Here is a 14,148-nt window from a genome sequence, read left to right as displayed (position 1 = left end):
TTCGTTCTCCTCCACAGATCTGAGGAGTAAAACTATCCTGTGTTCTTCCAATTTGTTTATGATATCATTCTTTATGTCTAGATCATGAACCCATTTTGACCTTAAATTGGTATATGATGTTAGGTGTGAGTCAATCCCTAGTTTCTATTATACCAGTTTCTAATTTTTCCAGTGGTTTTTGTCAAATAGTGAATTCTTATCCCAAAAGCTGGAGTCTTTGAGTTTGTCAAACACGAGATTGCTATAGTTAATGACTATTTTGTTCTTCTATAAACCTAACCTATTCCACCAATCAACTACTCTCTTTCTTAGCCAATATCAAATGGTTTTGATGACCACTGCTTTATAATATAGTTTTAAATCTGGTAAAGCTAAGCCACCTCCATTTGCATATTTTCATTAATTCCCTTGAAATTTTTGTTCTTCCAGATGAATTTTGTTATTATTTGTGTTGTTATCACAGACTTATTTCTAAGTCTATAAAATAATTTTTGGGAGTTTGATTGGTATAATACTAAATAAATAGATTAATTTAGGCAATATTGTCATTTTTATTACATTCGCTCGACCTATCCAAGAGCATTTAATATTTTTTGCAGTTGTTTAAATCTGACTTCATTTGTATGGAAAGTGTTTTGTCGTTGTGTTCATATAGTTCCTGACTTTCTCTTGGCAAATAGATTCCCAAATATTTTATACTATCGACATTTATTTCAAATGGAATTTCTCTTCATTATCTCTTGCCGTTGGACTTTGTTGCTAATGTATAAAAATGCTGATGATTTACATGGATCTATTTTATATCCTGCAACTTTGCTAGAGTTGTGGATTGTTTCTAATAGTGTTTTAGTTGATTCTTTAGGGTTCTCTACCTATACTATCATATTATCTTCAAAGAGTGATAATTTGGTTTCTTCATTACCTCCTCTAATTCCTTTAATCTCTTTTTCTTCTCTTATTGCCAAAGCTAATTTTTTAAACTTTTTATTTACAAGACATATGCATAGGTAATTTTTCAGCACTGACCCTTGCAAAACCTTCTGTCCCAACCTTTTCCCTCCTTCTTCCCACCCCCTTTCCTAGATGGCAGGTAGACCAATACATGTTATATATGTTAAAGTATATGTTAAATGCAATATATGTATACAAGTTTATACAGTTATCTTTCTGCACAAGAAAAATTGGATTTACAAATAAGGTAAAAATAACCTGAGAAGGAAAACAAAAATGCAAGCAGGCAATAACAGAAGGAGTGGGAATGCTATGCTTTGGTCCACACTCATTTCCCATAGTTCTTTTGCTGTGTGTAACTGGTTCTCTTCATTACTGAACAATTGGAACTTATTTGGTTCATCTCATTGTTAAAGAGAGCCACTTCCATCAGAATTGGTCCTCATATAGTATTGTTGTTGAAGTGTATAATAAGATCATTATATGGCTCTGTTAATTTCACTCAGCATCAGTTCATGTAGGTCTCTCCAGGTCTTTCTGAAATCATCCTGTTGGTCATTTCTTACAAAACAATAATATTCCATAACATTCATATACCATAACTTATTCAGCCATTCCCCTATTAATGGGCATCCACTCAGTTTCCAGTTTCTAGCCACTACAAAAGGGCTGCCACAAACATTTTTGCACATTCAGGTCCCTTTCCCATCTTTAATATCTTTTTGGGATATAAGCCCAGTAGTAACACTGCTGGATCAAAGAGTATGTACAGTTTGATAACTTTTTGAGCATAGTTCCAAATTGCTCTCCAGATGGTTGGATGCATTCACAACTCCACCAACAATGTATCAGTGTTTTCCCACATCCCCTCCAACATTCATTCTTACCTTTTCCTGTCATCTTAGCCAAGCTTATAGGTATCTCAGAGTTGTCTTAATTTGCATTTCTCTGATCAATAATGATTTGGAGTACCTTTTCATATGACTAGAAATAGTTTCAATTTCTTCATCTGAAAATTATCTGTTCATAACCTTTGAACATTTATCAATTGGAGAATGACTTGATTTCTTATAAATTAGAGTCAATTCTCTATATATTTTGGAAATGAGGCCTTTATCAGAACCTTTATTATAAAAATGTTTTCCCACTTTATTGCTTCCCTTCTAATCTTGTCTGCGTTAGTTTTGTTTGTACAAAAACTTTTAAACTTGATATAATCAAAATATTGTATTTTGTGATCAATAATGATCTCCAGTCCTTCTTTGATCACAAATTCCTTCCTCCTCCACAGGTCTGAGAGGTAAATGATCCTATGTTCTTCTAATTTATTATAATCTCATTCTTTATGTTTAGATCATGAACCCATTTTGACCTTATCTTGGTGTATGGTGTTAAGTGTGGGTCAATGCCTAGTTTCTGCCATACTAATTTTCAATTTTCCCAGCAGTTTTTGTCAATGAATTCTTATCCCAAAATATGGGGTCTTTGGGTTTGTCAAACACTATATTTTTAAAATTATTGGATTTTTTGTGCTGTGAACCTAACCTATTCCACTAATCAACTAGTCTATTTTTTAGCCAGTACCAAATGGTTTTGTTGACTGCTGCTTTACAATATAGTTTTAGATCAGGTACAGCTAGGCCACCTTCATTTGATTTTTTTTCATTAGTCCCCTTGAAAGTTTGATCTTTTCTTCTTCCATTTGAATTTTGTTGTTATTTTTTCTAGGTCATTAAAGTAATTTTGGGGGGATTTGATTGGTATAGCACTAAATAAGTAGATTAGTTTAGATAGTATTGTCATCTTTATTATATTTGCTTGACTTATCCAATAGCACTTCATATTTTTCCAATTGGTTAGATATGACTTTATTTGTGTGGAAAGTGTTTTGTAATTTTGTTCATATAGTTCCTGACTTTCCTTTGGCAGATAGATTCCCAAATATTTTATACTATTGACAGTTATTTAAAATGGAATTTCTCTTTGTATTTCTTGCTGTTGGATTTTGTTGGTGATGTATAAAAATGCTGAGGATTTATATGGATTTATTTTGTATCCTGCAACTTTGCTGAAGTTGTGGATTATTTCTAATAGTTTTTTTGTAGAATCTCTGGGTTTCTCTAAGTATACCATCATATCATCTGCAAAGAGTGATAATTTGGTTTCCTCATTACCTACTCTAATTCCTTTAATCTCTTTTTTCTTCTCTTTCTGCCAAAGCATGCATTTCTCATACATTATTAAATAGTAATGGTGATAGTGGGCAATCTTGTTTTACTCTTGATCTTATTGGGAATGGTCCCTTTTCATCCCCATTACATATGATGCTTACTGATGGTTTTAAATAGATGCTCCTGACTATTTTAAGGAAAAGTTCATTTATTCTTATACTCTCTAGTGTTTTTAATAAGAATGGATGTTGGAGTTTATCAAATACTTTTTCATCTGTTGAGATGATCATGTGATTTTTGTAAATTTGGTTTTTGATATAATCAATTATGCTAATAGTTTTCCTAATATTGAAGCAGCCCTGCATTCCTGGTATAAATCTTACTTGGTCATGATGTATTCTCCTAGGCATGACTTCCTGTAACCTTTTTGCAAAGCTAATATTTCTAATACAATATTGAATAGCAATGGTGATAGTGGGCAACCTTGTTTCACTCCTGATCTTATTAGGAATGGTTCAAATTTATCCCCCTTGCATATGATATTTGCTGATGGTTTTAAATAGATGCTACTGATTATTTTAAGGAAAAATCTATTTATTCCTGTACTCTCTAGAGATTTTAATAGTAATGGGTGTTGGATTTTATTAAATGCTTTTTCTGCATCTATTGAGATGATCATGTGGTTTTTGTTAATTTGGTTATTGATATAATTGATTATGCTAATAGTTTTCCTAATATTGAACGAGCTCTGCATTCCTGGTATAAATCCTATTTGATCATGGTTTATTATCCTAGGGATGACTTTCTATAATCTTTTTTCCAATATTTTTTTTAAGATTTTATTTTCTATATTCATTAGGGAAATTGGTCTATAACTTTTTTTCTCTGTTTTCATCCTACCTAGTTTAGCTATCAGTACCATGTCTGTATCATAAAAGGAATTTGATAGGAATCCTTAGTTTCCTATTCTTTCAAATAGTTTCTATAGTATTGGAGTTCATTGTTCTTTAAAATTTTGGTAGAATTCACATGTAAATCCATGTGGCCCTGGAGATTTTTTCTTAGGAAGTTGATTATTAGCTTGTTCTATTTCTTTTTCCAAGATGGAATTTATTTCCTCTTTTGTTAATCTGGGCAATCTATATTTTTGTAGGTATTCCTCCATTTCACTTTGGTTTTCAAATTTATTGGCATAATGTTGGGCAAAATAACTCCTAATTATTGCTCTAATTTCCTCTTCATCGGTGGAATGTTCTCCATTTTCTTTTTAAAGACTAACCATTTGATTTCCTTCTTTCCTTTTTCTAATCAAATTTTTTTTTATTATTTTTTTTGTTTTTTTTAAATAATTTTTTATTGATAGAACCCTTTTTCTAATCAAATTAACTAAAGGTGTATCTATTTTGATGTTTTTTCCCATAAAACCAACTTTTAGTTTTATTTACTAATTCAATAGTTTTTTAATATTTCAAAAATCACTGCAGATTGTGACTGCAGCTATGAAATTAAATGATACTTTTCTCATTGAAAGGGAAGCTATGTCCAATATGGACAGTACACTCAAAAAAAAAGGTATCACCTTACCAATAAATGTCCATGAGTGAAAGCAATGGTTTTTTCAGTACTGATGTATGACTGTGAGAGACTAGAGGAAATTTGAGTGGTGCAGACTACATGCTTTCAAGTCGTGGTGTAGGAAAAGTTTTGAGAGTTCTTTGGACAGCATAATTGAGTTGATCAATAATAATTAAAGAAATTAATTCAGGCTGTACAATGGAAAGTCAAATACCAAAGCTGAAGCTTAATTACTTTGGCCATATAATAAGTTGGGACTCACTAGAAAATACTCTGACCTTGGGAAAGATTGAAGACCAGAGGAAGAATTGGATAATGTCATATAAACAATAAACATGAGATTAGACAGACTTTAAAAGATTGTGGAGAATAAAGAGCCTGGGTCCATGGGTTCATGAAGAATCAGACAAGACCTGGTGATTCAACAACTTCTTCTAGCTTTGTATCTTGAGTGTCCCTGTCACCATAATAGCTTTTGATGATGGTAAGACCATTTTTGGTTTACTCATTATTTCATACAGTCTTCTATGTAATTTCAAACTCTATGTTTGGACCAGACTCTATCCCTTGTGGAGGGAGTGTTATGTTATTCTGGGATCTCAGGTATATCTCATTATGAAGACCTGCAAGGTTTCAGTGTTCCCAAAGTGATATGATTGAAGTCAAAAATCTAAAAATTGGCCTATTGCAAGCTTTGTAAGCTCCTGAGCTGGGTTTAGGTCTGGTCAAGATTCAGGTGTGGTTTTCCTATGTGGATTTTCACGAGACTGATATTGCTGAACTTAGCTACTATAAACATGTTGGGAAATTCTGCCAGTTCAGTGAAAGAACTGCAGATTCTCTTTTGGTCTGAGATTCCTACCAGAGTTGTTCCTCAGCAGGCTTCATGCTGGGCTGGAGATTGGAACTGAGACTCCATACTGGGCCTGGGGTTTCCGCTCCTTCCTGCTTCTCAGCTTGCTCCTTGCTCAGTGCACAGCATAGGTTTACTGACCCCTTATTACCCTGGAATAACCCCTCTAGGCCCAGGTTCTGTCTTCAGTGTGCCCTCCATCTGTGACTTGGAACTCTTTGTTTAGCAATGGGCCTGCCACTTAGTACCTATTCCTCTGCCCTTCACAAGTTTTAACCCTTCTCTGCTGTATCTTTGTTTCTATAGCAACCTGTGCTAGAAACCAATGAATCAAAACTTATTTCTTGAATTTTCCAATCAGGATTCAGTCTGGTGATTTTTCTTTTTCTGTGGATGAATTGTAGCTTCCTGCTCCTATTCCATCATCTTGACTCTGCTTCTCTGTCTGTCTATCTGTCTGTCTCTCTTTGTCTGTCTGTCTCTGTCTCCATCTCTGTCTGTCTGCCTTCGCCTCTGTCTCTCTCTCCCTCTGTATCTCTTTTTCTCTTTCTCTGTCTCTCTTTCTCTCTTTGTCTCTTTCATTTCTGTATCTCTGTCTTTTTCTGTCTTTGTGGAGGGGTGGGGTTGGAGGGTTTGTGTGTGTGTGTTTAAAAGGAATAGTGGGACATGGATGGTTTCATGTCGAAAACTTTTTTTTTTTATCATGCCGTGAGTATGAAAATACTTTTTGCGTATGTGTTTGTCACATAAAAAACCCAAAACAAAAGAACATGTTTTATCATTTGTAAGGTACCTTAGGATATAGCATTTAGAATTGGGAGGGACCACAGAACCACATTGGGTATCACTTATGACAGCACTTCTGGACACACCAGGCCCACCTTCTGTGAATAGCCATGCTTAGCATCAGGATGTCAGGGTGGGGACAACTTCAGAGGAGGGAACACAGAAGGTCAGAGGCCTCAGAATATACAATATCTGTGTGTGTGGGCAACTTGAAGAACAAGAAGATGCAATCATACTTTCTCATTCTAAGTAGAAGAAAACTGAAGCTGAACAAAGAGAAGATACTTTCCCAAATCACACAGGAATTGTCAGAGGTAGGATTGGAACCCAAGACCTTTGATTCTGGAGGATCAGACACAGATGGAAATAAAGAGAAGAGGCATTGATTAAGTTTCCAGGGATTGTGCTAAGCACTTTACAAATATTATCTCATCTGATCCTTACAATACCCCCTGCCAGGTAGATGCTAATATAATCCTCTTTTACATTTGGGGAAACTGAGGCAGCCAGAGGAAAAATGACTTGCCAAGGCTCACAAAGCTACTACATGTCTGAGGCTGCATTTGAATGCAGCCCTGTCTGACCAGGCCAGCCCTCTCTCTACAGTGCCACTTAGCTGCCAGGGCTCTTTCTGCTGAACCAGGCTGCCTTAGACCTGTCTAAGGCAGAAGAAGGCAGGGAACCACAGGGAACAGAGAATCAAGATGAAAAGAAGAGGCTCACATATTTCCAACACTGAGGGTTTGCAAACACAAACCTTGTGAGGGAGAAGATGCAAGTATTATTGCCCCCATTTTACAGATGAGGAGATAGCATCAGCAGAGGCTGAAGTGTGAGTTCCAGCCCAGATATGAGCTGTGTTCCTTGTATTAGAGAAGAAATAAGCAGCTCACATATAGAGTTCTTTAAAGTTTGCAAAGAGGGGAATGAGGCCAAGATGATGGAGACTAGACAAATCTTTGCCAGAGTTCTTCTCTGCTTCCCTCAGAATCAACACCAAATTAAGCCTCCGAGTGGGTTTTAGAGTGACAGAACCCACAAACATTTGGAGTGTAACAAACTTCCAGTAGAAGGGATTTTGAAAGAACTCCAGTAAGGATCTGTCTCACTCAGGCAAGGGGGATGAAGCCCAGAGCAGGCACAGCATAGGGAGGCTCAGGGCAGAGAGATCACATTTGGGGAATGTAGTGGTAGACTTAATCAAAATACATCATCATTGGCTCCTCCGTCCTGATTCAAAAGCTAGTGGATCAGCAGATTAACTGTGAGACCTCCAAAACAACTGCAGAAGGCAAATAGTGAGCTCTTGAACACCAGCATAAAAGCAGGACTTGACCAAACCCATCCAGCATGTGAAGGAAGCCAGCAGTACTGACCTCAGGGCAGTGTGAAGCCACTGTTGCCTGCACAGGAAGCTTGGGGAAATCTTCCCTTTCCCCTGAGAGCAGACCTCAACCTTCAAAAATGAGCAAAAAAAGCAAAAAGAGCTCTGACCACAGATAGCTATTATGAAGACAGGGAATAACAGACCTCAACCCTGTGGACACCAAAAGCAAAACCTCTTCAGATGAAGCCCCAAAGGGTCATATGAATTGGTCTCTAATTCAAAAGGCTCTCCTTTAAAAGGGATCTTGAAAGAGAATTAGAAGAAAAATGGGAAAGGAAATGAGAAGTTTTCAGGAGAGTTTGCAAAAGGAAACACAGAAATTGTCTAAAGAAATCAACTCCTTAAAAAAGATTTGGTGAAATGGAAAAAGAAAACAACTCCCTAAAAATAGAATTGGTGAAATGGAAAAAATCCAAAGAACAAAACAGCCCAAATTCAAAAGGAGGCTCAAAAGCTAATTGAAGAAAATAATTCACTAAAAATTAGAGTTGAACAAATGGAAGTGAATGACTCAATGAGATAACAAGAATCAATTTATCATGGCTTTGACTGCTGAAAATTCTAAAACAGATGATAGAAGTGGGGCTGCATGTAACATTGGTCTGAGCCGAATTTCTGCCAGAATCCTCAGAAAGAGCCCATGTGGGACAGTGATAGATGGTAATTAGAAGGCAGACCTGCTAAGCGTATCCTCAATATACATGGAGGCCAAGCCCCTCATTTTATATTTGTGGGAACTGAGTCCCAGAAAGGAGAGGTGCCTCATCCATTGTTACACTGGCTCCAGATCCCACATTGAAGCTCAGGTCTCTCTCACCTTCGGGATTATCCTCATTTCTTTCTACTTTCTCATCCCCACTAGATCCAGTCCTTTGAATTCTACCAGAAAAAACTTATCTTGCCTCTCTCCTTCCAAGACATTCATCCTGACTCAGGCCTCAATCACCTCTCAGGCCTGCGTTATTTCAGTTGTCATCTAATTGGTCTCTCAGTCTCAAGTCTCTCCAGGCTACAATTCCTCTTCCACCCAGATCCCAAACTGATGATTCCTAAACCAGATTTGACTCTGTTCTTCCCCACTTACAAACCTTCCGTTCTTCTTTATGGCCTCTGGGATTAACTTCACAATCATTAGCCTGGCAATTAAAGCCTTCCACAAGCTGGAGCCTACTTGCACATTCTCTCCATTCCAGTTAAACTCCTCTTCTGACTCTTCCCCATACATGCTCTTCTTTGACTTCCATTCCTTAGCACTCACAAAGTGCCCTAAGTCTAGAATATCCTCCTTCCTCATCTCCAACTCTTAGAATGTCTGCCTGTCTTTCTTCAAAGCATAGTTCAGCCAACATATCCTCCATATTTCCCTTCCTCATCTCTCCTTGTCAACCCCCTCCCCCAAGTCCTTGGTGTTCTGTCCCTCTGAAATGACTTTGTCTTAACTGGAATTCCCTGATATGTGTGCATGGAGTATGTTTCTAGAAGAACAATTAACTCTCTGAGGGGGTATTTAGGGGTGTGGGGTGTTGTATCTCTAGTGTCTTACACACAGGAAATGCTTGATAAAAGTTTATTAATTGGAATGGAATGGAATTGGTGGGTCAGAATCAATAGGGTTTTCTCAGTGGAAATGTTGGTAAACAAGATAAATTGTCACACTCCAAGGATCACTGGGACTTGCCATCCTCCCTATTGCTGATGCAACCTCTTGTGTATCTGATCCCTATCTATTAGTTTGTAAGCTCCTTGAGAGATGGGATTATCTTTCTTTTCTATTATGCTTAACCCATGGTAAAAACTTAAGAACTGCTTTTTTTCACCCCTCCAGTCATTAAGGACAGGAGTTTACATCTAAGGTCACCAAGGAGAAGGTCTGTGGGTATGTGAGGCAGTGATGCTAGTGCCACAAGTCGTTGTTAGAAAAAGCCAATCAATATCTTCCTATCTTGAAAAGAAGAGGGCAGAAGAGTTAAATGTGACAGTGATGAGAAATCCCCTGAAGTCATTTTGAAGGGGCATGGGAATGATTGGGCTTTTCTAATGACCCTGGAAAGGAGGAGTTACAAATGCTGCAACCTTTGTTTTGTGATTATTGGCAATAATTAAAACAGCTCGCTTTTCTATACATCTCTTGGAGATTTCAAAGTACTCTGTAAATGTTGTCTCATCTGATCCTCACCATGTTCCTGACAAGTAGGTGTTAGTGTTAATGCCATTTTACAGAAGAGGAAGCTGAGACTGAAAGTTTCATCAGACAGTCTGTCAGTCAAAAGATATTTATTTTTAAACACTTGCTTCTAAGGATACAACAGAAATGGGAAAAGAGGGTCTCTGTTCTCAGGTGCTCATATTTCTGTGTGAGAGACAACAGGAAAATGACTATGGCCATACAAAATATATACATCACATGAAAATGGAAGATAATCACAAAAGGAAGACACCAACAGTGGAGGGTAAAAGGTGAACTGGGAAAGAAGGTGAGATTTGAGCAGCATCTTAAAAGAAAGCCATGAGGTGGAGATGACGTAGGAGAATGTTCCAGGTATGGAGGACATTGAGTGAAAAGGCATAAAGTAAGGAGATGGGTAAGTGGAGGGCAAGAAGGTTTAAGATAACTGGAAAGGTAGGAAGAGGTCAGATTGTGAAGAATTTTAATGCCATAGGATGTTTCTATTTCCTTCTGGAAATGATAGGGAGCCACTGGAGTATACTGAGTGCAGGGGTAACATATGCAGAACAGCACTTTAGGAAAATCTCTTTGGGAGATGAGTGGAGCATGATTTGGAGAGGGTAATTACCTGACAAAGCAACTAAAAGCATACTGCAACAGTCCAGATGTGAGGTCAGAAGAACCTTTATCAGAGTAATAGCTGGGTATGGAGAGAAAGGAAAGTACACAAGAAATATGCAAGTAGAAGCAATAGGACTTGGTAATACTGGATGTGTTGGGTGCATTTCAGTGAGGAGTTAGGGAAGGCCTGGAGGCTGCAAACCTAGATGTATGGGAGAACACTGGAACCCTCAATAGTAACAGAGGAATTTGGAGAGTTGAAGAGGAGGGAAGATGCGTTCTTTTCTGAATTTCCTGAATTTGAGTTATTGATGAAGCCTCCCTTTTGAGATGTCTAAAAAACAGTGAGTTAAGTCATGGCAACTGAGTATAGAGAGGAACTGGGAAGTTAGGGTCTTTGAGAAAGCATCAGTATATAGTTTGTAGTCCTCTAGCTTGCTCCTGACCTGACCCTGTTCTGTACCTGATACACAGGTGAGTCAACTCTGATTTCTAGATTCTGGCTCTCCTGTCCCTCCAAGATATGAGAGAATGTTCACTATTATCTCTAGCTTGCTTTCTGCACTGTTAGAAGAGGAAGACATGAGAAGTAAATACCTAGCAGTAATCAAAGTAGCTAGTGATCATTCATGCCATTTGTCTTCCAAATAAGGATTTACCTCCTTGCCCAACTCTTCCCAGAGTCCCATAGTGTCACATATGTACTGCATCCAATTGTATTCAAATAAAATCTAGTGCTCATGAAATCCTTGTCTACTGGGATTATGCTCATGAAATCCTTGTCTACTGGGATTAGTAGTGGTGTGTACTGTAAGAGTAATCTCCTTTTAGAGATGAAAGAGAAACAAGAATGCTTCCTTGAGACCTGAAGAACAAAGAGAATAGCAGTGTGAAAGGGAGGAAAGAGCAAAGACTGCTCCAATTTGGATATTCAATGTGCAAGATGGCCCTATGTGTACACAAATTTCCAAAAACTAGGACTCCAGGGGCAATAGTTGGTGTAGTGGATAGAGCACCAGCCCTGAAGTCAGGAGGACCTGAGTTCAAATCTGACCTCAGATACTTAACACTTCCTGGCTGTGTAACCCTGGGCAAATCAATTAACCCCAATTGCCTCAGGGAAAAAAAACTCCAACATTTGGAATATACCAATGTTCCAAATCAAAATGAGCCCTTGCAATCCCTGACATCCCTATCACACCACTGTTCTCAGAGGAGGACATGAAAAGTAGCACCAAGGTTTCTGCCCTCTCCTCTGACCTCATTCCATTTAATATAGAACTAGACTAGGGTGGGTTTCCTCTAGATGAGTCTCCCCAGAGGACCAGGGGTCTTATAACTCTTTGATTCTTCAGGGGTGACATAGAAGGGCTTCTTATGATTTGAGACTTTTGGACCCTAGAACTGAAGTCACCCTATTCCCAAAGACCCTAAATCCATGAGATACCAATCTACCAATGAGATGGGCAACATGGCATCTTCCACAATTTGGCAATTATAAAAACTAACTTGTTGAAGCAACTTAATGGATTGGATCAGCACCAGGGATAGCTCCACTTCTATACTACTATTCATATCCTAGTTTTCACAGTTGGCCGGGTAGCTGTCTCTTAACATTCTACTCCCTCAGTGTTGTCCCCACTTTGTGGGTGGTACAAATCCCAGCACAGGGGTGTGTGAAATAGACAGGTATTGATAGAAAAATTGCTTAATGCCAAAGTCCTCAAGCAAACCTTTCAGCTTAACAGTCCTATTGGGATATTATGACTTGGAAACTGACCATAGATTACTTCAGCCTGAATAGAGAAGTTGATTTGGTGGCTCTGATTATCTCTGATATTGTGACTCTTACAGAGATACTAGTGTTCATCTTCAGGGATTCATATACAAAGATTGACTTGGTTACTGTATTCTTCTCAGGTCTTAGAGGACTAGGACTAGTTGACTTTTACCTGGCTAAATATGTAATACTCTTTCATGGTCCTATGATATGGCCATCTCAACAGCCCTGCAAGTTACCACAAGTGGCACCATGTACTCTAGCTAAACATAAGCTTTCTCCAAATGAGAGGGTAATTCATTATTTATTTATGTTGGTAGGCCCTAATGAGGAAGCTGTTACTCTGGCCTTTGACATGTGAATTGACTAGGAAGAAAATTTAAATCCTTGCCTGCAAAGGAAAATTTGGAGTGTGTATGAGGGGTAAAGGCTCCTCTGTGTAGGCTCCTAGTGGGACAATCATAAGGAATGAACTTGTTCCTATTTGGAACCAAGAGGTTGACTAGAAACATCTCAGGTATTTGCTAGCTAGAAATTCTAGTTCTTCAGTGGATTCTAATTATGCCAAATCCAACAAGGTAGGCAGTGACCAAGAATTTTCCATCAGATGGAAGACATATATTCAAGAGCTAAGCCCAGCCCAGCTCAAGGGGAGTTGGCCACATCTATGCAATTCTTGCTTAGTAATAGTTGGCCACAGAAGCTAGTCTTGCTGGGTCTCCAATGAAACTAGGACCCTTGATTCACTGATCTTCCAGAAGGAAGAGATGCCTAGTTCATAGAAGACACAGCCCTCCTCAAAAATGGTCACTCTCATTGAAGTGCTATACAATATAGGCTAGTCTACATCACCATAGCACTATCCAATCAACCCAATTGTAGAACTATAAGCAGGCCCACCTGATTATAAATAGTCCACAACAAAGGAGTATTTTTTCTTCACTGACACATATGCAATAGCTAATAATTTTCTATGATAAGGTCAGAGGCAATCCACCAACTGGATGATCAAATCATCTTCCTGGGTAGAGATTCATCTTTTCCAAGTTCAACAAGTGGACACTCTATATAAATAATTTACCTTGACAGTATACTTCCCAGGGATGTCCACATAGGTGATGGAGTTGATGAATACATTGCCAGAGCTAGCTCACTGTTTGAGGGTCTTTGAAGGAAAGTGTGAGAGAGAAGAAGTATTAGAGCCAAATTGAAGGGCTATAGAGCCAAATAGAGCTGATCTCATTGCTATATGTCTCTGGAACCTTCCAGAGGTATTCCAGCATCATGCCAGGAAACTGAATTGCTCCCATTTGAATTGTCTCAGGAAAATTCTGAAGATCACCTGGAAATGTACTGAACATTGAAGTTCTTTCTTGAGTTAAACTATCAAGCATTCAGATTCTACTGCAAAAAGTATAACTATGAAAGTCTGGCCATGTTGTTCAAATTCCAAAAATACATTTACCTAAAAGACTATTTTGCAGAGAACTCACCAAGTCAGCTCTTTACATGCAGCTCAGAAGAAGCAATACAACAATCTTCTCAAGGTTCCGCTGAAGAATTTTAGAATTGATTGTGAGACACGGGAAACACTGGCACAGGATTGTGAAACATGGTGTGCCTGTATCAAATAAGATACTATATGAGTAAAGCAAAATTGCAAAAGCTAAAAAAAACATGAGATGTGAAATTTTGAGACATCTTCACTCCAAATGTTCATATGCACTATTTGTCTCCAATCTGTGGTAAGGTTTCCCAGATTGCATTGGTCTGACATTTGGACACTTGACCCCAATATGATGACGGGATTTTATTCCTCTTTAAAAATGAAGGACAACAACCAACCAAAAACCTTCT

At 38.1% G+C, this 14,148-nt stretch overlaps 1 long non-coding RNA gene across 1 annotated transcript in view; it reads right to left on the bottom strand.

Annotated features, from left to right (window-relative positions):
• The window catches only part of LOC127543234 (uncharacterized), a 106,325-nt gene extending 92,417 nt beyond the window's left edge, over positions 1 to 13,908 (bottom strand). The window contains exon 1 of the long non-coding RNA XR_007949169.1: positions 13,785 to 13,908. This is a non-coding gene — a long non-coding RNA (uncharacterized LOC127543234). The remainder of the gene's footprint in view (positions 1 to 13,784) is intronic.
• Between the last annotated feature and the right edge of the window lie 240 nt (positions 13,909 to 14,148).

This window comes from Antechinus flavipes, chromosome X, assembly GCF_016432865.1.
Source record: "Antechinus flavipes isolate AdamAnt ecotype Samford, QLD, Australia chromosome X, AdamAnt_v2, whole genome shotgun sequence".
NCBI classification, from domain to species: domain Eukaryota; kingdom Metazoa; phylum Chordata; class Mammalia; order Dasyuromorphia; family Dasyuridae; genus Antechinus; species Antechinus flavipes.
This window is presented reverse-complemented; position numbering and strand designations above follow the sequence as displayed.